This window comes from Bactrocera dorsalis, chromosome 6, assembly GCF_023373825.1.
Source record: "Bactrocera dorsalis isolate Fly_Bdor chromosome 6, ASM2337382v1, whole genome shotgun sequence".
Lineage (NCBI taxonomy): Eukaryota > Metazoa > Arthropoda > Insecta > Diptera > Tephritidae > Bactrocera > Bactrocera dorsalis.
The window spans coordinates 36,453,860-36,476,696 of record NC_064308.1 but is presented as its reverse complement, the minus strand read 5'-3'; the positions used below and the strand labels follow the sequence as shown (position 1 = coordinate 36,476,696).

General features: G+C 37.9%; 1 protein-coding gene across 1 annotated transcript in view; it reads right to left on the bottom strand.

Moving 5' to 3' along the window:
- LOC125779336 (uncharacterized) overlaps positions 1-22,837 on the bottom strand; it is a 331,687-nt gene that overhangs the window by 119,746 nt on the left and 189,104 nt on the right. The window lies entirely within an intron of this gene.

Here is a 22,837-nt window from a genome sequence, read left to right as displayed (position 1 = left end):
AATATTTATTTGTATAGTATACGATGTTAAAATGCATACATCTTCTATCCTATCTTGTGTATCTGCACATGCTCATATGAGTGTATGTATACGCATGTGCGCGCATTGACTTGCATGTTCATACATTCATATATACTTATATGTACATATATTTGCATACATTGCCGAACAAATAAATCACAAGCATACAAACATACATATGCGTACACATATGAATATGTCACCAACAAAAAATTGATCTTCACAAGTCAATCCGGCAGCCAAATTGGCAGAGAACAAAAGAGAGATGATTACGCTGCATATTCTCTTCCGCAACGAAGAGACGGAACTACTTTCTGAGTCAAAATTCATTCATTTAGACTTTGCTTTATTCTTCATTTTATGTGCATAATAAATTTATAAAATGTGAATTTAAGTTTTCTAGTTTTCTTTCATACAAAATGATATGCATTTCTGAATATCACTAAGAAGTATAACTTCATCCGCGCGTAGGGACTCCACGCACCTTTTTTTTACTTTCGTTCAGTAGATTTCAGTTGAAGCAGAGTTGAAGGGGAGCGATTTAACTGCCATTCGCGTCTAGCTCGTCTTTTCTCATTTACAAGTTTCACAATTTCATTATTGGTGATCTTTCTAAAACCTACTGGTTTATTGTTTTTTTTTTTGTGTTGCCAATACAGCTGCATTAGTTATTACATCACAAAATTCTCTTATATTTTCATCAATGCCTCTTCCTGTATTTATTTTGCAATCAATATTGATGTGGCTGCTTCTATACTTCAACCAGTTAGTTTTGTGTGATGTCAAATATTATGGGCTGTTCGTATAACTTTACTAGTGCAGGAGAATGATCAGATGATAAGTCTGTACATGTATCAGCTGTCATAAGTGATCTATCTATATTTTTATCTATTAAGTCTGGTATTTTTTGCTATCACTGGGCCAGTATGTCGGCTTACCAGGAGATATTATATCCAGCTTATTATGCGTATTCATAATAGTGTAGTACAGCTGTCGTCCTTTCGTATGAATAAGACGTGAGCTCCAGTACGTGTGTTTTGATTTGTTATCTCCCCCTGCTAAAAATCTTTGACCTAGTGTTCCAAAAAGTTTTTAAATTCGCTATCTGTAATTTTAAAACGAGGTGGACAGTATATACCCGTAAGGTTGAAGTCACAACCCCGAATTTTTACTGATATTGTTGTAGCCTGTAACTGTGGTGTAGAATAAGATTCTAGAGCATAGTGGGTTAAACGATTTCTAATCAACACTGCCGTGCCACCATGCGCTTTTCCATCCGGATGATTTGTAACATAGAGTCTAAATACCGGTATATTGATATTAGTTTTATTTGTTAAATGAGTTTCTGTATATAAACATTACGTCTATATTTTTTCAGACATAAATGTAATAATCTCTAATTTATGTTGGTTAATATCGTTAGCATTCTTTATACAGATATTTAGTAAGCTCATTTTTTACTTGATATCTTGATTTTACTCAAGTTACAGATTGAGTGGACAGACAGACAGTCACCTGAATTTCAACATGTCTCATCGTTCTGATCATTTATATACAGTCACACAGATAGTAATACGTACTCCTCCTAAAAAGTATATTTGTGCATTTCTAATCGAAAATTACTTTAATAAAAAGTATATTTGTACATTTTTAATCGAAAATTACTTTACAATTAGAAGTTTAATGACACATATATTTAAACAAACAACAATACGATACATATGTCCCGTTAACTCTGCATCTAAACATTGTATATTTCGACACAGATATTATAATTATACGTACATAGGACGTTACAGACACTAGACAGCGGTATTTCTGAAGCTTTGCAAGCCTTACTGCAAAAAATTTGGATGACGGTGCTTTAAGTGTCATTTTTACACAGTGGCAAAGCTACAACTTCGGGCGCTCGGGGACAAGGATATTCTGCTGCCCCCCTTTATCTACCTACCTACAAGTTTCATGAGGTTTTAGGAACTAGAAGCCACGCAAATTCTGAAGTTCCAAAATTCTCCCAATACGGCTTTTGAGGAAATTGATAGTTAATTTACAAGACATCTTATTAAAAGCCATAGAAAAAACCCGTTTTCGCCCTATATCTTGTACACTTTTGACACAATTTGCAGGAATTGGAGTTTTTAAATACCATTTTTGAAAATTTGGAGAAATAAAATTATTTGTTACATTCAAAGCATAGGGTAACTGTGACACGACGCGACGACAGAGTAAAAATAAAGATACTGTTGCGATCAAAGCTAGAAAAGTGCATCTTTAAGTTCTATCAATATTTTTAAGAAAGATATAAGCCAAAAAATATAAGACAAATTCAAAGGCTGCAGAGATTTAGAGTCAAAATTAATATTTTTCATTATTATTAGATTAGAGATTAGAGTGTAGATTATTACATTGTGAGTGTACAACTCTTTATATTTTATAATAAATTTGGTAAGAAAATTTGTTGAAGTATTTTTGCGAATATTAAAAAACAGCGAAGATCGTTTTGCCGCCCCAAGACGTTGCGCCCGGGGCGACGGCCCCCTTCGCCCCCCCTAGCTACGCCACTGTTTCTATATGAATGAGTAAACTGTACGGTCATTTGAAAAGTAAAATATATTTTTTAAAAGTGAAATTTAAAAAAGCAACTAGACTTCGCACTACAGTAAGTCGACAAATCAACAAAACTCTGGAAAGATGTATTGTTTGGCGACGAAAGTAAGTTTAACTTATTCGGTTGTGATGGCAAACAAACAATATAGCGGAAAGCAAATGGAGTGCTTCTACCGAAAAACTATATTCCAACTGTAAAGCACGGCAGTGGTTCAGTCATGGTTTGGGACTGTATGGTCCCGGCGTATGGAGTTTATAAACTACATTTTGTTGAAACAAATGTAGGCCGCTTTGTCTATTTGGACATTATAAGCATTTCGAATGAATCCACATGCAAGTTGAATCTTAGTACCGCCTGGAATTTTCAAAAATAACGTTGAACTAAGGCAAAGTACGATGAGCACTCCGAAGCAAATACTTTTACATACTACATATATACCGATTCTATCAGATGCTGGAAAAGTCCATATTGATATCTTTTCAACTGACTGAAAGTCTTTTTTACTTGCATTGACAAATTCTCAAAATTCGTCGTAATATAGCCACTGGCATGTCGCACAATAACGGATGCAAAACTGCCCATTATTCAACTGTTGAATTTATGCAACAACAATCGGATCCATACATTATGTCACAAACCAGATACTCATCGACATAATACACGAAATAGGGGAAAAGGTTTTCGTACAAAATAACAGAAGATTGGGAAATAAGTTTACACCCCTTTGCACAGAAGAAAAAAAGCAAGCACTCCTGGGAACGTCTGTTCTTATTAGAGGGATAACCTCAAATAGTTGTTGCTTCCACTCCAGCTTCTTCTTCTTCTTCTTTACTGGCGTAGACACCGCTTACGCGATTATAGCCGAGTCAACAACAGCGCGCCAGTCGTTTCTTCTCTTCGCTACGTGGCGCCAATTGGATATTCCAAGCGAGGCCAGGTCCTTCTCCACTTGGTCCACGTCGTCGAATGCGATATTCGCCGTGGCCAACGCGCAAAGGACCATAAATCTTTCGCAGAACTTTTCTCTCGAAAACTCGCAACGTCGACTCATCGGTTGTTGTCATCGTCCAAGCCTCTGCACCATATAGCAGGACGGGAATTATGAGCGTCTTATAGAGTTTGGCTTTTGTTCGTCGAGAGAGGACTTTACTTTTCAATTGCCTACTCAGTCCGAAGTAGCACCTGTTGGCAAGAGTAATCCTGCGTTGGATTTCCAGGCTGACATTGTTTGTGGTGTTAACGCTGGTTCCTAAGTAGACGAAATTATCTACAACTTCAAAGTTATGACTGTCAACAGTGACGTGAGTGCCAAGTCGCGAGTGCGACGACTGTTTGTTTGATGACAGGAGATATTTCGTCTTGCCCTCGTTCACTGCCAGACCCATTTGCGTTGCTTCCTTGTTCAGTCTGGAGAAAGCAGAACTAACGGCGCGGGTGTTGAGACCGATGATATCAATATCATCGGCATACGCCAGCAGCTGTACACTCTTATAAAAGATTGTACCTGCTCGATTCAGTTCTGCAGCTCTAATAATTTTCTCCAGCAGCAGATTGAAAAAGTCGCACGATAGGGAGTCGCCTTGTCTGAAACCTCGTTTGGTATCGAACGGCTCGGAGAGGTCCTTCCCGATCCTGACGGAGCTTTTCGTGTTGGTCAGCGTCAGTTTACACAGCCGTATTAATTTTGCGGGGATACCAAATTCAGACATCGCGGCATAAAGGCAGCTCCTTTTCGTGCTGTCGAAAGCAGCTTTGAAATCGACGAATAGGTGGTGAGTGTCGATTCTCCTTTCACGGGTCTTTTCCAAGATTTGGCGCATGGTGAATATCTGGTCGGTTGTTGATTTACCAGGTCTGAAGCCACACTGATAAGGTCCAATCAGTTTGTTGACGGTGGGCTTTAATCTTTCACACAATACGTTCGATAGAACCGTATATGCAATATTGAGGAGGCTAATCCCACGGTAGTTGGCGCAGATTGTGGGGTCTCCTTTTTTATGGATTGGGCAGAGCACACTTAGATTCCAATCGTTGGGCATGCTTTCGTCCGACCATATTTTACAAAGAAGCTGATGCATGCTCCTTATCGGCTTTTCGCCGCCGTGTTTGAATAGCTCGGCCGGCAATCCGTCGGCCCCTGCCGCTTTGTTGTTCTTCAGGCGGGCAATTGCTATTCGAACTTCTTCATGGCCGGGTAATGGAACGTCTGCTCCATCGTCATCGATTGGGGAATCGGGTTCGCCTTCTCCTGGTGTTATGCGTTCACTGCCATTCAGCAGGCTGGAGAAGTGTTCCCTCCATAATTTAAGTATGCTCTGGGCATCGGTAACTAGATCACCTTTGGGGGTTCTACAAGAGTATGCTCCGGTCTTGAAACCTTCAGTAAGCCGCCGCATTTTTTCGTAGAATTTTCGAGCATTACCCCTGTCGGCCAGCTTATCAAGCTGTTTGTACTCACGCATTTCGGCCTCTTTCTTCTTCTGTCTGCAAATGCGTCTTGCTTCCCTCTTAAACTCTCGGTATCTATCCCATCCCGCACGTGTTGTGGTCGATCGTAACGTTGCGAGGTAGGCAGCCTGTTTTCTCTCCGCTGCGACACGGCACTCCTCGTCGTACCAGCTGTTCTTTTGCACTTTCCGAAGACCAATGGTTTCGGTTGCAGCTGTACGCAAGGAGTTTGAAATGCCGTCCCACAGTTCCCTTATACCGAGTTGTTGACGAGTGCTCTCAGAGAGCAGGAGTGCAAGCCGAGTAGAAAATCTTTCGGCTGTCTGTTGTGATTGCAGCTTCTCGACGTCGAACCTTCCTTGTGTTTGTTAGCGTGCGTTTTTTGCTGCACAGAGGCGGGTGCGAATTTTGGCTGCAACAATATAGTGGTCCGAGTCGATGTTAGGACCTCGGAGCGCACGCACATCTAAAACACTGGAGACGTGTCTTCCGTCTATCACAACATGATCGATCTGGTTGGTGGTTTTTCGATCCGGAGACAGCCAGGTAGCTTGATGTATCTTCTTATGCTGGAATCTAGTACTACAGATAACCATATTTCGGGCCCCGGCGAAGTCGATCAGCCTCAACCCATTTGGGGATGTTTCCTCGTGGAGGCTGAATTTACCGACCGTAGTGCCAAAGATACCTTCTTTGCCCACCCTGGCGTTGAAGTCGCCAAGCACGATTTTAACATCGTGGCGGGGGCATCTCTCATAAGTGCGCTCCAAGCACTCATAAAAAGCATCTTTGGTCACATCGTCCTTCTCTTCCGTCGGGGCGTGGGCGCAAATCAGCGATATGTTGAAGAACCTCGCTTTGATGCGGAGACGTTCATTCACCGGAGTGAATGATAGTACTCGGCGACGGAGTCTCTCTCCCACCACGAATCCCACACCAAACTTGCGCTCCTTTATATGGCCACTGTAGTAAATGTCACAAGGACCTACTCGTCTCTGTCCTTGTCCCGTCCATCGCATTTCTTGGACGGCTATGACGTCAGCCTTTATCTTTACGAGGACATCTACCAGCTGGGCAGCGGCACCGTCCCAATTAAGGGACCGGACATTCCAGGTGCATGCCCTCAAATCATAGTCCTTATTTCGTTTGCCATGGTCGTCATCAAAAGGGGGGTCTCTCATCCGAGGCTGTGCTTGCTTTTTCATTGGTTGTGTTTTTTTACGTGGCGGGTCCCAAACCCAGCGCACAACCCTAAGTAGGGGATATTTCGCCTTCTCACTTTAGCTCGCCTTCAAACGGATGTTCTTAGGCTACCCAGAGGATACTTGGCGATCAGAGAACTTTCCTCACTTGCGTGAACTTCTACACATGACTCCATCCTCCAGCTATATTCCGGTAATTGACGGAAAGGTACTAGTAAGGGAACAACGTGATTAATTAAGACACGCAAGCAAATTTAACAGACTTTGCTAACATAGCTGATGAAACAGCAATTGTTGCAGATGAAATTAACCAAATTATGCCCTCAGTCGCACATGCTAGACTGCTAGACTTGAAACATACTTGTGTTAGAAATAAATTGTCCGTAGTGAAAGTGCATCACAAAAGAGCAAGAAGTTAACATTTCGAGGGCCTTGTCAAATTTAATTGATGCAAACAATATGCAAGTAGTTTTTAGTTCACAGACACAGACACAAATTAATAAACTCACCGACACGGTAAACGCATTAATTAAAGCTAAAAAAATTAATTGGTTGGCACACCGTATTTGTAAGAAAGCAAGAAATAGAATACTAATAAATCAAATATCGTACTTGATATTCAAAATTGCACTAGCTAAGGCGGATATAATAAATATCAATATTTTTGACCACGACGATTTGAAATCAATTAAAAATTAACACCCTCTCGAAATTCCCATAGTTAACCTAACCGAAGCATTTAAAATTAAGATCCTCCAGTCCGAGAATATTGTCCTTATATTAATTGCGTATCCTAGAGTCAAGCTTATCTGCAAGAAAATCCACACTACAGCAAGATGATACCATAGCCAAATGCAATGACCGGATGTACTAGCGGTCAAATAATGCGTAACGATGACCTATGCCGCCGTCTGTAAGCTGGCAGCGAGCTAAGGAACGTATTCCTTAAGATATAAACAGAATGTATCAAAATATCATTAAACAATATGCAACAAAACAATCTTGAGTTGGAACAAAAGAAATGTACTAACACTACAACAAGCAACCTTAAACAAACAAACATCAAAACAAACTTGAGTTTAAATATTATACCATAACAACCTTATCTTAGAACATAGCATATACTTGTTTATCTAAGCAAACAATATATGTATATAGTCACATATTGACATACATACACCCAATAAATAATAAAACATTATCCACTTCAAGAAAGATTTCGAGACCTGAATTCTTTCTTGAAATAAAAGAAGCTTGCCTACACATTTTCTGCTGATAAAACAAATTCTTCTGGCATGCATGCAGATGTGTGTATGTACTCGTATATAAGTAAATATAAATACATGTATAAGTGCCTGCGCACATTTCAAATTCGAATATAAGCAACAAATTGAAATAAAGAAAAATTCTGTCGAAGATTAGACTTAAGCAAAGAAGCTCAGTGTTTTCATTTTTAACTGTAGAGTTGACATAAAGAGCCAAGAAGAAATTGAGCTCTTGAAGTTATTCATTTGTCAGTACATTTGGAAAATGGACAACGTGTATATTTCACAATTGATATTGATCAACTACAGTATTATCGTTTTTCGAATTGTGTCAAAATGATCAATTTGCTAAAACATTGCTTTATTCACAAGTACCAACATATTACACTTGGAATGCATCTGGAAAGAAATGGAACAGACGTAAGCAAGGAAGACCAGTACAAGGTTATGCTGGCATTTTTGAAAGTGATGCCATTGGACGTCTCTACACAGTGCATCCCAGTCATGCTGAATGTTTTAATCTGCGTCTATTATTGATTCATGTTCGTGGGCCTACTCCTTTTTTGAGTTTGAAAGTGTCACACTTTTCGTCAAGAATGTCAGGAATTGCATTTACTGGAAGATGATAATCACTGGGATGCGACACTTAGGGATGTATCAGCAACAGGTTCTCCTCATCAAATACGAACATTATTTGCTATTATTATTGCAACATGTTTTCCATCTGATCCATTCCAATTATGGGAAAATTTTAGGGATTTTATGACCAAAGACATTTTGCATCGAATGCGCCGAATTGCAGGAAATAACGATTTAATGATTACCACTTGAAATGTTTAATGAGGCATTGATTATCATTGAAGATATTTGTTTGGTAATCTATATATATAAAAGAAAGTTGTTGTTAGTTACACCATTTATAACTCAATAACGGCTCAACCGATTTGTCTGAAAATTGGTGGAGAGGTAGCTTAGAACCAGAGTAAGGACATAGGATACCTTTTATCTCTTTATGTCAAAGTTTAATACAACTCATAAATACAAAAATTATATTTCAAATCATAAGCATTTGTTCAAAATTCATGTTTGTAGGAATCATTTGAATATATTCGTACAATTTTAAACAGATTCTTCCTCAAAAAATTGCTAAGTATTTGGAATAGTAGAAAAGAAGTGCAACCAAATATGCAGTGAAATAGATTATAACTGGCTCGGTAATCAATCATTGAGTATGTATTATACCACCTTCATCCAAAAGACTGATGTAATAACCTTTCTAGCCGCCCTTTTCGTCTTTCCACGCCTGAGAACCGGTTCATCATATGCAGTCCACTAGAATTACTCTCGATTGGACTCCAGTGGGAAATGTGCGAGCAATGTTTCTATCAAACAAAAATTCGGCTTGCGAGGTACCTACTTTGCACAGAGCTTTCGCCTCTTTAAGCTTAGCAAATATATTTTCATCGGTGGATTTCCCTGAGCTCAAATTCAACAGTATTTTCCTCCAAAAAGCAATGATTTATTAACACACGAAATGCTCTATGATCCATTTTTTTGTAAACTGACAGAGGTAGCTTCATATATTTCATTTTGTAAACTGACAGAAGTTGCTTCATATATTTCATTAACTAATAATTATAATCCAACTAATAGAAATAATATAGATGGTAGTAGTAGTATTATCTATGTATCAGCCACAGTGAAGCGTGAACGGGTCCTCTAGTTGCAAATAAAGCATTGATACAATTGGGTTTGCCATCTCCAAATCGACCAATACATGATGCATTCAATCAAGAAATAAATCAAAGAAAAACAATATGATTTGATTAAGTTGACCACATTTATAAACTTGAATTTTGCTTAAATTGAATCCAGAACAGAGACACTCATATGATACCACAATGGAATCAGTACGAAACGAAACTGGAGAATGTTTTTTTAGACGCTTCAGGAAGAACTGGCAAAACATTTCTGATTTCCTTGCTATTAGCGATTATAAGATCACAGAGTAATATAGCATTGACACTTGCATCGTCTGGAATAGCACCGACGTTATTAGATGGTGGTCGGACAGCCCATTCTGCACTTAAATTACCACTGAATATGAATGTAAATGAAAATCCCACCTGTAATGTTTCCAAAAATTCGGGAATGGGCAAAGTCTTGCAACAATGCAAATTAATAGTGTGGGATGAATGTAGAATGGCCCATAAGAAATCAGTGGAAGCGTTAGACAGGACATTGCGAGACTTGCGTAGTAATGATCAACAGATATTTGGTGGCGCTTTGATTCTGTTGGCTGGTGATTTTCGTCAGACATTGCCTGTGATTCCCCGTTCAACGCCAGCAGATGAATTAAAAGCATGTTTAAAGTCATCTTATTTATGGAGACATGTACAAATACTCAATTTGACTACAAATGTGCGAGTACATTTCAAAGCAACTGTTGGCAATAGGCAATGGTCAACTTGCTGTTGCTTGCTTTTCACACTGCCAGTTATATGTTTCGTGCTCATGTGTTGGCAAGCCTTCAATTCTCTTTATCGACACAACAACTCATGGCAAAATGTCTACGAAAGAGCTCTAAGATAGTTTAAGTGATACATAGTCTAAGATTGTAAGAAACTTGAATTAAAAGTTGAATAATAGGGAACAAATCCAACTTTATTAAAAACAAGTGTGTTTCTTTTCTTATTTTGTTTTGCCGTGCGAAGCAGGCTCCGGGCCCGCTAGTAAGTAAATAAAGAGTGATTTTTACTGAAAAACATTCGTACAACGGTAGCGGTTATTTGAGTTTGGATGCGACCTATAAAGCAACAGCAGCAGCAACAAAAGCAACAGCAGAACAAAAAAGAGTAAGAAAAATACATATGTATATATAAAAATATATTGAAATTTTTTATAGTAAATAGTTGCGAAATCGAAGTCAAATAATAACAGTGACTCCAAAACTGTAATGATAAAATTGCTAATGTGTCTCGACTAGATTTCTTCTCAAACTATACAAGTAATAAAAATACATAGTAGGAACTTATTACATAAAACTAAGTTGAATCAAAATATATACGAACATTTTTTTATATAATTTTTACTCGAAATAAAATTTTCTCAAAATGGAAGCATCCACCATACCATTTTTTCAACTCACTTTGAACTGTATTAATGGAACTGCAGAATTTGATGGACGAGATCCAAACCAACTAACAGACTTAATTAGGCAAATTGAAGACATATTACCCACCACACTAAATTTTGATGTAGGTAATCAAAAAATTTTATTCAATTTTCTGAAAGGAAGATGCGTAGGAAAAACTAGGGAAATAATTCACAGATATGGACAAGTTAGTGATTGGGAAACATTGAAACAAATACTTCTGAGCAATTTCGGGGAAAAGGGAAGTTCAGCGGAACTTATGGATGAGTTGAAAACCATCAGTCTCGACTCAACAATAGAAAATTATTATTTTAAAATAAATAAAATGAGGAATAAACTACATAATAGAATATTAGCGTATAATGATCTAAATTTCTCAACGAATGAAGTTAATAGGATAGCACTAAAATCATTTAAGGAACATCTCCCAGAACCCACTAAAACTATGATTATAGCAAGAGACCCGGATAGTCTAGAAAAGGCATACAAAATAATATTAGAAGCTAGACATCAAGGCTTTACAGCGCTAGGGCAACTAAGGAAAGATCCTAACCCAAATAGCCATCGTAGAACTAATTTTAGCGATAACGTTAACAATAGAACATTTTCCAAACCCAACCAAAATATAAATAATATCCCCACTTATAATAGTAGTTATAATAGACATAACAATTATATGCCACAAAACAGGTATAACGGTGGCTATGTCCCAAGGAATGTAGGTAATAATTATAACAGTGGCAACGGATCAAGCCAAACTAGAATGACAACAAACACAAATTATAACCAACAGGAAAATTTCAAGCCACAGAGAAACTTTAATCAACAAAGAGACGGGAATCAAACGCGGAATTGCAACCAATCAGGAAATTATAATCGGTCCACAATATCAAATCGCAATAAACCAGAACCTATGGATATTGGCAATGCAAATACAAATTTTCAGTGGGATCCACAAAACAATTACCCTATACATATAATAATAGATACACACATAAGAAAGTTATATTTCATCATTGACACTGGAGCAGAGTTCAGTTTGATCAACGAAAATGTTTGTAACCCGAAATGGAAGAGGGATGTAGATGTGCAAGTCACAGCAATGGGAAGAAAAACGGAAGTTCAGAAACTTTGCAGATTCCCAATGTTTAAAGAATTTAATGAAAAAGAAATCATATGTGAATTCCTGGAATGTAATTTTTACACGAACTTTGACGGACTCATTGGTAACAATATCCTAACGAAGATAAATGCGATAATAGACTACCCAAACAGAATTATAAAAACAAATAAAACAATACTGACTTTTTATCTAACAAAAGAAGAAGAAATATACAACGAAATGAGCTATAAAGAAAATGAGGTGGAAATCTTCTGTAATGACATAAATAAGATTCGTTGACACCAATCACCTTAACGGTATAGACAAAAATAAACTTATAATTAGTATATTTAAAACGATATAAAAGCGTATTTTACAACGAAGATGATAATTTAACATTTACAAGTTCAACAAAACATAGAATAATAACCAAAAATTATATTCCGGTTTACTCTAAAATCTACCGATACCCAGAACCGGAAATAGAAAAACAAATAGACCAAATGTTAACCCAAGGTATAATTAGAGCATCCTCTAGTTCTTACCATAGCCCTATTTGGCTGGTACCAAAGAAGCTCGACACAACCAATGAACAAAAATGGCGTCTTGTGATCGACTACAGGAAGTTGAACAGCGTAACTACGGAAGACAGATTTCCAATTCCAAATATAAACGATATATTTGACAAATTGTGAAGATGCCAATATTTTTCCACTCTCGACTTAGACAAAGGTTTTCATCAAATTGAAATGGACGAACGCGACATACATAAAACAGCTTTCTCCACTGCAAATGGACATTATGAATTTCTAAGAATGCCCTTCGGATTGCGAAATGCACCGGCAACGTTCCAAAGGCTAATAACCGATATATTAAAAGAATATATCAGCAAAATTTTCATTGTGTACATGGACGATATTCTAGTATTTTCTACAAGCGTAGAAGAGCACCTAGAATCATTGAGCAAAATTTTAATGAGCATAAAAGAAAAAAAATCTAAAGATCCAATTAAATAAATGCGATTTCTTAAGACAAGAAACAAAATTCCTAGGTCACTTGATTACAAAAGATGTATTAAACCAAACCCTCAAAAAGTGGAAGCAATAGAAAAGATTCTACTTCCAAAAAGCGTTAAGGAAATAAAAGCATTTTTAGGCATTACGGGATACTATAGGAGATTTATTAAAGATTACTCTAAAATAGCATACCATTCAATAAAATATTTAAAAAAGGGCTCAAAAATAAACATTAATGACCAAGATTACAAAGATTCTTTCTTTAAATTAAAAATGTTGATAAAAAATTACCCCATTTTAATCCACCCAGATTTCACAAAAACTTTTAGTCTTGTGACAGATGCGAGAAAAATTATAGCACTATAGAGAGAGGGCCACTAAATATTTTCGCCCATACCTTTTTGGTCGCAGATTCACCATTAAAGCAGACCATTGTCCATTGGTTTGGTTGAATATAATAAAGGAATTTGATTTCGATATTTTATAGATTAAAGGTAAAGAAAATGTAATTGCAGATGACCTAAGCAGACTAAATTATGAAAATAATAACATGGTAGAATTGATTTTAAATGAAATATTCAATGATGACGACATAGATACTGTTCATAGTGCAGAAACGGATAGTACATACTTCATAAAAATAACAGAAAATGCAATCAATATATATAAAAATCAGCTTATAATTCAAAGAGCGCAAAGGCAATTAATAACAAAGAAAATAATACATCAAAGGAAAATAAGAAACATAATAAATGTAACACTTGAAAGCGACATTTTAAAAATAATGCAAGAGAACCTACCGAAAAAAGGATTAATAGTAATTTACTGCCCAGATGACAAATTATTTCTACAAATTCAAGAGTTATATATAAAATTTTTCGCAAATAATGCAAATCTAAAAATAATGAGATCAAACATAATTTTAAAAGATGTAACAGACAAAGGAGAACTCTTTACATTGATAGAAGAGAAACATCTGGAAAATAATCACAGGGGAATAAATGAAATATTTGAGGAATTAAAAAAAACACACTACTACCCCAAATTACAAAAAGAAATACAGAAATACATAAATAATTGTGAAATATGCAATAAGGCGAAGTTCGACAGAAACCCTATCAAACATAGTTTAAATATTACGGAAACTCCAAAAAAACATAATGGAATTGTTCATTTTGACATTTGGTACCCACAAAGAGGCATAATGTACCCTACAAGCATCGACAAATTAACAAAATATGCAACAGCCAAATCATAAAAGGACAGAACTTGGATATCAATTGTAAATGCCATAAAGGAAAGAACTCAATATTTAGGCAAACCGGAAGCTTTAGTAACAGACAATGAATTAGATACAGTACCAATAAAACAATTCTTAAAAGATAATAAAATAAACCTACACCCAACGACCACTTATAATAAAACAGGAAATGCAGATGTTGAAAGATTACACTTAACTTTGAATGAACACTTAAAGAGAAAGTATTCAAGGCAATAACTGCTTATAATAATACCATACATTCTACGACACAAAAAAGGCCAATAGATTCCATAAATAACTTACTTTCCGAACAAGAACTAAACAAACTCGCGGAAAAATTACAAAAGCAAAAAGAAAATATAATAAATAATATCAATAAAAAAGAAAACAAGGTAAACAAAGAAGATTTTCAGAAAAATATATAAAAAATCATAGAGTTAACAAAACATAACCAAGATACAACGGAGTAGACAACTTTAAAGAAGAGAAAAATCATTTAATATCTAAAGATTCAAAGTTTAAAAAAGCATATAAGATTCAAGTTTAACGAAAATTAAAATTTCAGGATTAATATGGCAAAAATTACAATACTTTTAGCGATAATAACGGCAATCAATGGACTTCTACAAATAAACAAGCTTGAAAACCAATCGGGATACGCTAAAATAAGAATCAGAGAGATAGAGATAGTGAATCAAACAGCAACGGTAATCCATATTATATGGACCCCAAGGAATTTAAGCAGATTATAAATAAAATTGAAAATAACTTAGAAAATAATTTCAACCAATGTAACAGGAATGACAGGGAAATATTATACGAAGAAATAAAATCTATTAAAGCAAAAATAAACACATTAATGCCCATAGGAAATAACAGAAAACGCAAAGGACTATTTAATATTGTTGGAACTACATACAAATGGCTCTTCGGAACCATGGACAATGAAGATAGGGAAAACATACTACAATATTTAGAAATAATAGAGAAAAACAATCATAAGATAATAGGAGCGGTAAATCAACAAATATATATAAATGATAACTTCAATAAATCCATTAATACATTAGAACACGATAGGACAGAAATACTAAAAACCTTTAAAAAATAAATAAATCAAACGAAAAAATTATAAAACACATGCTTTATTCTGATCAGATGCTTAAACTTAAACACTTAGAAAGTAAAATTGAACAAATTCAAGAAAACATAGCTTCAGCAAAGAATAATATACTACACCCTAGTATATTATCAACAGAAGAAATTGCAAGATTCAATATTGACATTTTTAAATTAAAACACGTAGGGACAGGACTCCTTTCATACAATATAAAGACGACGCATTACTTTTAGCTATAAAAATACCAATTACACACGTTAAAGCAGATCAAATACTAATAACGCCATTACCTAATAGGCAACATTTTTAAATAATAGGAGAACAGAAATATGCAATTACAATAGGAAACAAAATATATAAATATACAAAAGGAGCACATTTCAAAAACTTAAAAGAAATTAACGTTTGTCCGTTTAACCAATGTAACTACGAATATAACAATGACACAATGATCGCAGATATCGAAGACGATACTATCCTGATTAAAAATGCATATAAAATAAAAATGAAACAAGAGTGTGACAATAGAGAAATTTTTTTTTTTTTTTTTTTTAGGCCGTAAGGAGGGTTTAAAATGCCTTCGCACCGTATAGGGGTCGTCATCCTATGTGAGTGGTGTACCCACTAAAACACTCCCCCCTTCTATCATGGATTTTTCCCTACCCCGGGACCGCTTTCGCATTACTTCAGGGCAAGGTTTCCAAGATGGACCCATTACAGGTCAGTTTCTACTCTCCCTGCGTCCAGGGATGCCTACGGTTTTCTAGCCAGCATCAAGCTATTGGCTCATCTTCTATTCGGAGTCCTCATCCATGTCTCTTTTTCTAGTGCGCAAAACATGTTCCACGTACCCGGCAATTGTTTCCCAGTTTTCCTTGCTTGCTATCATTTTTCCTGAAATATTTTCCGTACTTAGTTCTCCGAGCTTGTTTTCTACAGTTCTTCGGGCTTCTTTCCATCGGTGGCACTTGAAAAAGGTATGGTGTGCATCATCTAGCGGTTCGTCTCCATAAATACATGCTGGACTTTCTGTTTTTCCCATGTTGTACAGGTATTTTCGGAAATACCCGTGACCAGACAGCATCTGTGTTATGTAGTAGTTTACCTCGCCGTGTTTTCTACTGTGCCACGTCTCTATTTCCTTAATCAGTTTGGCCGTCCATCTTCCTTTGCTCTCTTTTGTCCACCGATCTTGCCAGAGTTCAAAAGTTTGCTTCCTCGCCTGTTGTCTTGTGGCCATGTGTATTTCTATCCCGTCTTTCTTCCATAGCCAGAGTTGTCTTCTCCCCTTTGCGAGAAGGTCTATTGGGATGACGCCGCTTATCACTAGCACTGCGGGTTCGGATACAGTACGGTACGCCGAGGCGACTCTTAGGGCTGCTGTCCTCTGCACTTTAGCTAGCACTTTCCTTCTATGTTCTACCTTTAATGTGTCGGCCCATATTTCGCTCCCGTATAATAGTACTGACTGTGTTGTGTCCATTAGCAATTTCCTTCTGCTTGCAAGTGGGCCTCCGGTGTTTGCCATGAGTCTTGATAGCGCCATTGTTATATTGGCTGACTTTTTCGCTGCGTGTTGGATTTGAGCCCAGTACGTCAATTTGTTGTCCATTCTTATTCCTAGATATTTTAAGGTTTTTGTCGTTTGGATAGTTTCTGAATGCACTTGCATGTTTACCTCCAGCGGGATGTGTTTCCTAGTAAGCAGGATCAGTTCTGTTTTTTCTGCAGCTAGGCTGAGGCCGTGTGAGCCCAACCATGCCTGTGCTCGCAGCATAACTTGTGTTAGTCTGCACCTGGCCATGTCTGTATTACGCGCGGTTATGACGGCGGCGATGTCGTCTGCATAGCCTACGAGGTAGCAATCGTCAGGCATTTCAACGTTTAAAATTCCATCGTAGCTGGCGTTCCATAAATCTGGTCCAAGTATAGATCCCTGCGCTGCTCCAGAGGTTATTTCCTTACTTCGTAGGCCGTCACTCGTGTCGTACAGTAGTTTCCTGTCTTTAAGATAGCTTCGTATCATTTTCATCAAGTAAAGGGGCGTTTTGAAGCGGCTTTCTAGCGCGTCGATCATATTTGCCCATTTTGCGCTATTGAATGCATTCCTTATGTCAATTGTTGCGAGGAGGACTATCGGTCTCGAGAAGTTATTTTTTCGATGAGCTTCCTCCACGCTACGCACGACGTCTTCCACAGCTCCGATGGTGGACCTGCCTGGTCTGAATCCGTGTTGTCGCTCTGATAGGCCTCCAGCGTCGTTTATGGCGGATATGATGCGGGGTTTCAGCAGTCTTTCTAGCAACTTTCCTGCTGTATCTAGCATGCATAGGGGTCGGTATGCTGATGGTGTTCCTGGGTCTCCTTTGCCTTTGCTTATTAGGGTCAGGTGCTGCCTCTTCCATATTTCTGGGAAAATTCCCTCCTTTAGACATGCATTATACATGGATAGCAGTAAGTGCGGGCGTTCCGTAGCGATTAGCTTTAGCACTTCCACCGGTATCCCATCAGGCCCAGGGGCTTTTCTGGTCTTTAGAGTGTTTGCTGCAGTGTTCAATTCCTCCAATGTGAAAGGCGGACATGAGCTCTCTTGTGTGTGTTCTGGTGGGTCTCTTCCCAGATCATGGGTTGGGAACAGGGTGTTTACGATGTTCTCCATAGCTGCGGCGTTTAACTCAGGGGTGGCCTGTTTTGCTCCGAGTTTTTTCATCACAATCTTGTATCCGAGACCCCACGGATTTTTGTTTATATCGTTACGTAGCTCCTCCCATTTATCTTTCTTTGCCTTTGCTTTTGCGTCTTTCAGCTCAGTTTTTGCAGCTTTATATTCCATATGCTCCTCCATTCCGTTTCTTCCTCTTCTTCTGGCTCTTGTATATCGTCGTCTATTGCGCAGGCAGATTTGTCTAAGGTTTCGGATTTCGTCCGTCCACCAGTAAACTGCTTTCTTTGGATGCCCCCCTTTTATTTTGGGCATTGCTACTTTACATGCCTCGGTAATGGTGCTCAGGGTTGCTTGAACGATCAGCCTAGCTGTGCTATTTACGTGGACAATAGAGAAATTATACTCGAAAGAAATGCATTAATAAATTTTTGTAATTGTAAAGTTGAGATAAAAAAAAAATCATTTCAAAATCAAAAAGTTATTGTAGAAGAAAGATATATTTTCCCTAAAAAAGAAACTGATGTATTACAGTTTGAAAAAGTAATACATTTCTCAGAGATAATAATAAATCAAGAAAAAAATATTTACAAATTGGAAGAATTAAAAATACACAAAAATGTAAACTATGGCATAAGCATACTAAAAATATTATTATTAGCAATAGGAATATTGGTAGAATGTATAATATAAATTAAACGATTTAAATTTAAGGTCTTTATTTATTACAGCTCACTGGCTGTTCGTTTGACGTGAGTCCTAAAACTAACTTTACAATGATTTCTTAGCCTACAACTAACCATCGGCGTCGCGCTGCGCTGCTACCGTTCTGCCACCGCTTTGCCTGTGCGAATTCTATTCTGCTGACATAGCGATTCGATGGAACATTTACAGTCTGCGCATTCTATTCTGCTGACATAGCGATTCGATGGCCATTTACAGTCGTTCACCGCGTGAACGCAGTTATGCTGACACAGCGGTTCACATGGAATATTTGGCAGTCGACTGCGTAAACATAATTATGTTGCCTCAGCGGCACGTGTAAGGTATCGGATTACATTAGTGTGAGCGACCTGAGTGAAGGTTGCGTCGACGGATGTGTCGTCGACTAAATGGTCATCGTGAGAGTTAATTCACGATAACTCCTCCCCTTCTAGGTGGGGAACGTCCCCGGTCCTCGTAGCTGCGTTTTTGATAGCCACTTCTACTGCTTTGGTTATGGAAATTCTCCTCTTGGACATGGCCATACGCCGTAGTACGAAGGCGACCAGTCCCGCAACGAGGAGGACACCAATAGCTGTCACACTTACTATATGACCTTGCTCAACACTTCGTTGCAGATGTTCTATATGTTGAAGATTCGGTTGGCTTACATGGTGGAGGTAAGGCGCACTCAATATCTCGGTGTGTTGAGTTAAGTTGATTGTGGAGGCCCATGGCGTTTCAGGCTTAAGAGTCGCCGTGGCGTTTTCATTGTAAAATATCGTGTCATCAATCTTTATACGATCCTTGAAGACAACTAGGTAGGTACCGTTTACTGTGATCGGAGCCTCGTTGTTTTCTTCTATGGTAACCAGCTGATCGTTAACGATTACCAAACCATCACTTATTGGTGCGATCGGTGGGAGGTTATTAAATGTTGTGCTGCAGTTGGCGGTGCTGCGTGTCATAAGTTGTAAAGCGCATGACGTCACTGATGATGCTAGGCAGAACGATGGTGTAGTATCGCTGGCTAAGGTAGATTCTTGTAGGTGCAGGATTTGATGGCCGTGAGCTACTGGTAAAATAGTTATTTTCTTACATCTAAACTTAGGGATAGGGTATCTTATTAAAAAATATATTACATTATTATATTGTAAAATCTTAATCCTAGCTACAGCTATAACATCGGCTACAGTCAGGTTTGTGAAGTGCTCATTTCCTATTATGGAATTTACTTCATTCCTGTCCACAAGGATTGGGTTCAAAGTACCAAATTTTGCGAAAGTAATGGATGTAATTAAGTTCTCTAGTTCAGTTATTATTGCTCTATTTCTGGCCATAAGTACGTCATAAAGATGACCTGTGTCTATTTCTCTTTGCTTTGTTGCTTTCAAGATTTTATTTACTGTAACTGTTAGGCTGTTTATTTACTTTTGTATTTCGGTGTTAATGGTAAACTGTCGGTCCTCTGAGTCAATCAGTTGTTCCGCTGTGTTCGTTAGTCTGTCGAAGTCATCATGATCAGGAGTCCCAGTAATGTACTTCAGTATTGTTTCTAGTGCGTTTAAACTTCTCGTCTGCCTGTGATGAGTATTTACCGTCTGTATCAGTCTACTTATCTGGTTTATGTCCGCTTCCAACAACTTTTTCATATGTGTTTGAGGAAAGTGTTCTGTAGCGTTAATTGTCTCGTCTCTTAGAAATTCGTATAGTGTCAGGTTAGTAACGTGTTTGATGTGTCCGAAATTCTCCCAGATTACAAGTTTCCCTTCAACAACCGGAATGTACTTTGCCTTGGAGTAGTCTATTCTCCGTCCCGTCGATGCCGATACAAATATAGCTATAACCAATTCTAAAGTAATCCTAAAAGCATATGAATTTTTAAATCTAATAAATGATCCTGAAAGAATATTAAAATTTTTCGTCTATCTAATTTCAGCAAAGGTTGTCCTTATGGACCCTCCTCCCTCTTATAAGCACCGTTGTGCCGTTAAAAGAGTCAACGTTTTCTCCGTCCCGTCGATGCCGATACTAATATGGCTATAACCAATTCTAAAGTAATCCTAAAAGCATATGAATTTTTAAATCTATTAAATTATCCTGAAAGAATATTAAAATTTTTTGTCTATCTAATTTCAGCAAAGGTTGTCCTTATGGACCCTCCTCCGAACGAAAAATGTTAATGGGTTTCTCCCCAGTCACCGTATGTTATTATATTTTATTGTGGCTAGAAGGACTATTTCCTTCGATATCGTCCAGTATTTGATCAAGTTTAAGGCATTGCGATATTTCCATCAGTGTGCTGTGGAATCGCTCTACCTGGCCGTTTGATGTATTGTGTAAGGGTGGGGCATTTGCGATGTCGATGTCGAAATAATTTTTTAGAATGGCCTTGATGCTGTGCGAATTTAGTGACTTTTCGTTGTCACAATAAATGGTTTTCGTACTTGAAAACATGTTTAGTAACTGTAAAAGCTGTGGCTTTACATCCACTATCGTTCTAGACCTAAGTGACTGCACTATCGCAAACTTTGAAAATTTGTCGATGCAAGTCAGAAAGTACTTTAATCCGGTGGAAAATATATCAATGTGGAGGTTTTCTCCACAATATTTTGGTATGGGTGTCCGAGCAATAAGTTGCTTTGCTTGAGAGCACACACGGCAGTTCGCAGCAAACTGCTTAGCCTTCTTTTCCATTTTTGGAAAAAAATAGTCTTCTAGTATCAGCTTTGTATTCTCTTGTGCCGCTCGATGCGCTCGATTATGCTCGGCTGCAATGATTTCTTGTTGTTCGTTTATATCTGTAATATCATTGACGAACTTCTCTGTATGTCTAAATTTTACGGTTGGAAACAGTTCAACTAATTTGTGCTGAACCTGTGCTAAAGTATGCAGATTGCTGTAAATTGCGTTAACCACGCCAACTTTCACAGCCTCCTGTAGGAGTTTCACCAAATCGTCCGTTGTTTGATATGAAATGAGGTGTCGTGTTTTTTTTTCCAAAAATTATGAAAGTTCTTCTCTGCGGCTCTACACCCTCTTCTATAAGGATCTGGTTGCGGAAGCAATTTAACGGCTTAACGGTTTTTTCGATTGTATTGGTTGACGACTCTTCACTGTGAATTGTTTCAACACTTGCACTATCTAGGGCGTTTTTGTGCTGCCTAGATAGTGTGTCTGCAACCACATTTTCTTTACCCGGTTTGTAGATGAGCTTCGCGTTGCACTCATCAATGAAAGCTTTCCATCTCTTAATTTTTGAGTTCGGATTTCTGTCGGAAACCGCAAAGGTTAGCGGCTGGTGGTCTGGAACTCCGTAAAGGTAGTTTCTGAGCGTTTTTAATGCCCATACAATGGCTAGTAATTCCCGTTCATTGGTCGCGTAATGTTCCTCGCTACTGGACAAGGTGCGAGAAATCATGGTAATAAGTTGGCCCTCCTGCGAAAGGACGGCACCTATGGCGTGTGAGGATGCATCCGTAGTCAAATCGAATGGTTTACTAAAATCCGGATAAGTTAATGTTACGTCCTCAGATGCTAAAATTTCCTTTAATATATTGAAAGCCTTTTCCTGTTTGTCAGTTAAATCTATTTTGATTTTTTTTGATTGTGACACAGTAACTCGACCGTATTCGCCCCTCATAATATTCGACAGGGGTTTTGCTATCTTGGCGAAATCTCTTATAAAACAGCGGTAATACCCTGCCAAGCCCAAAAATGATCTCAGCCCTCTTAAAGTGGTGGGCTGAGGGAAATTTCGAATTGTGTCGACCTTGTCAGGACACGTTTTAATTCCTCCTTGCGAAACCAAAAATCCTAAGTATTCAACTTCGCTTTTAAAATATTTGGACTTTTCTGCCGAAACTCTCATATTGGCTTCGAATAAACTTCTTAATATTGCTTCAACATCTTTCAAGTGTTGTTGTTCATCCTTCGAGAATATAATGACATCGTCCACGTACACGAAACAGGTTTTTCCGATGTGTTCCCTCAACACGTCGTCTATAGCCCTCTGAAAAATACCGGGAGCATTCTTCAGGCCGAAAGGCAGCCTGCAGAATTCATACTTTCCGTTCTTCACGGAGAAGGCAGTCTTCTCTCTATCGCGCTCCGATAGTTTAATCTGGTGGAAACCTGACTTCAGATCTAGAGTGGTAAAAAATTTGCTCCCGGACAATATTCCTGTAATATCGGGGATCGGGTACTTGTCACTGATAGTTTTCTCGTTCAGCTTACGAAAATCTATAACTAATCGTTTTTTCTCGAAGCCGTTTTC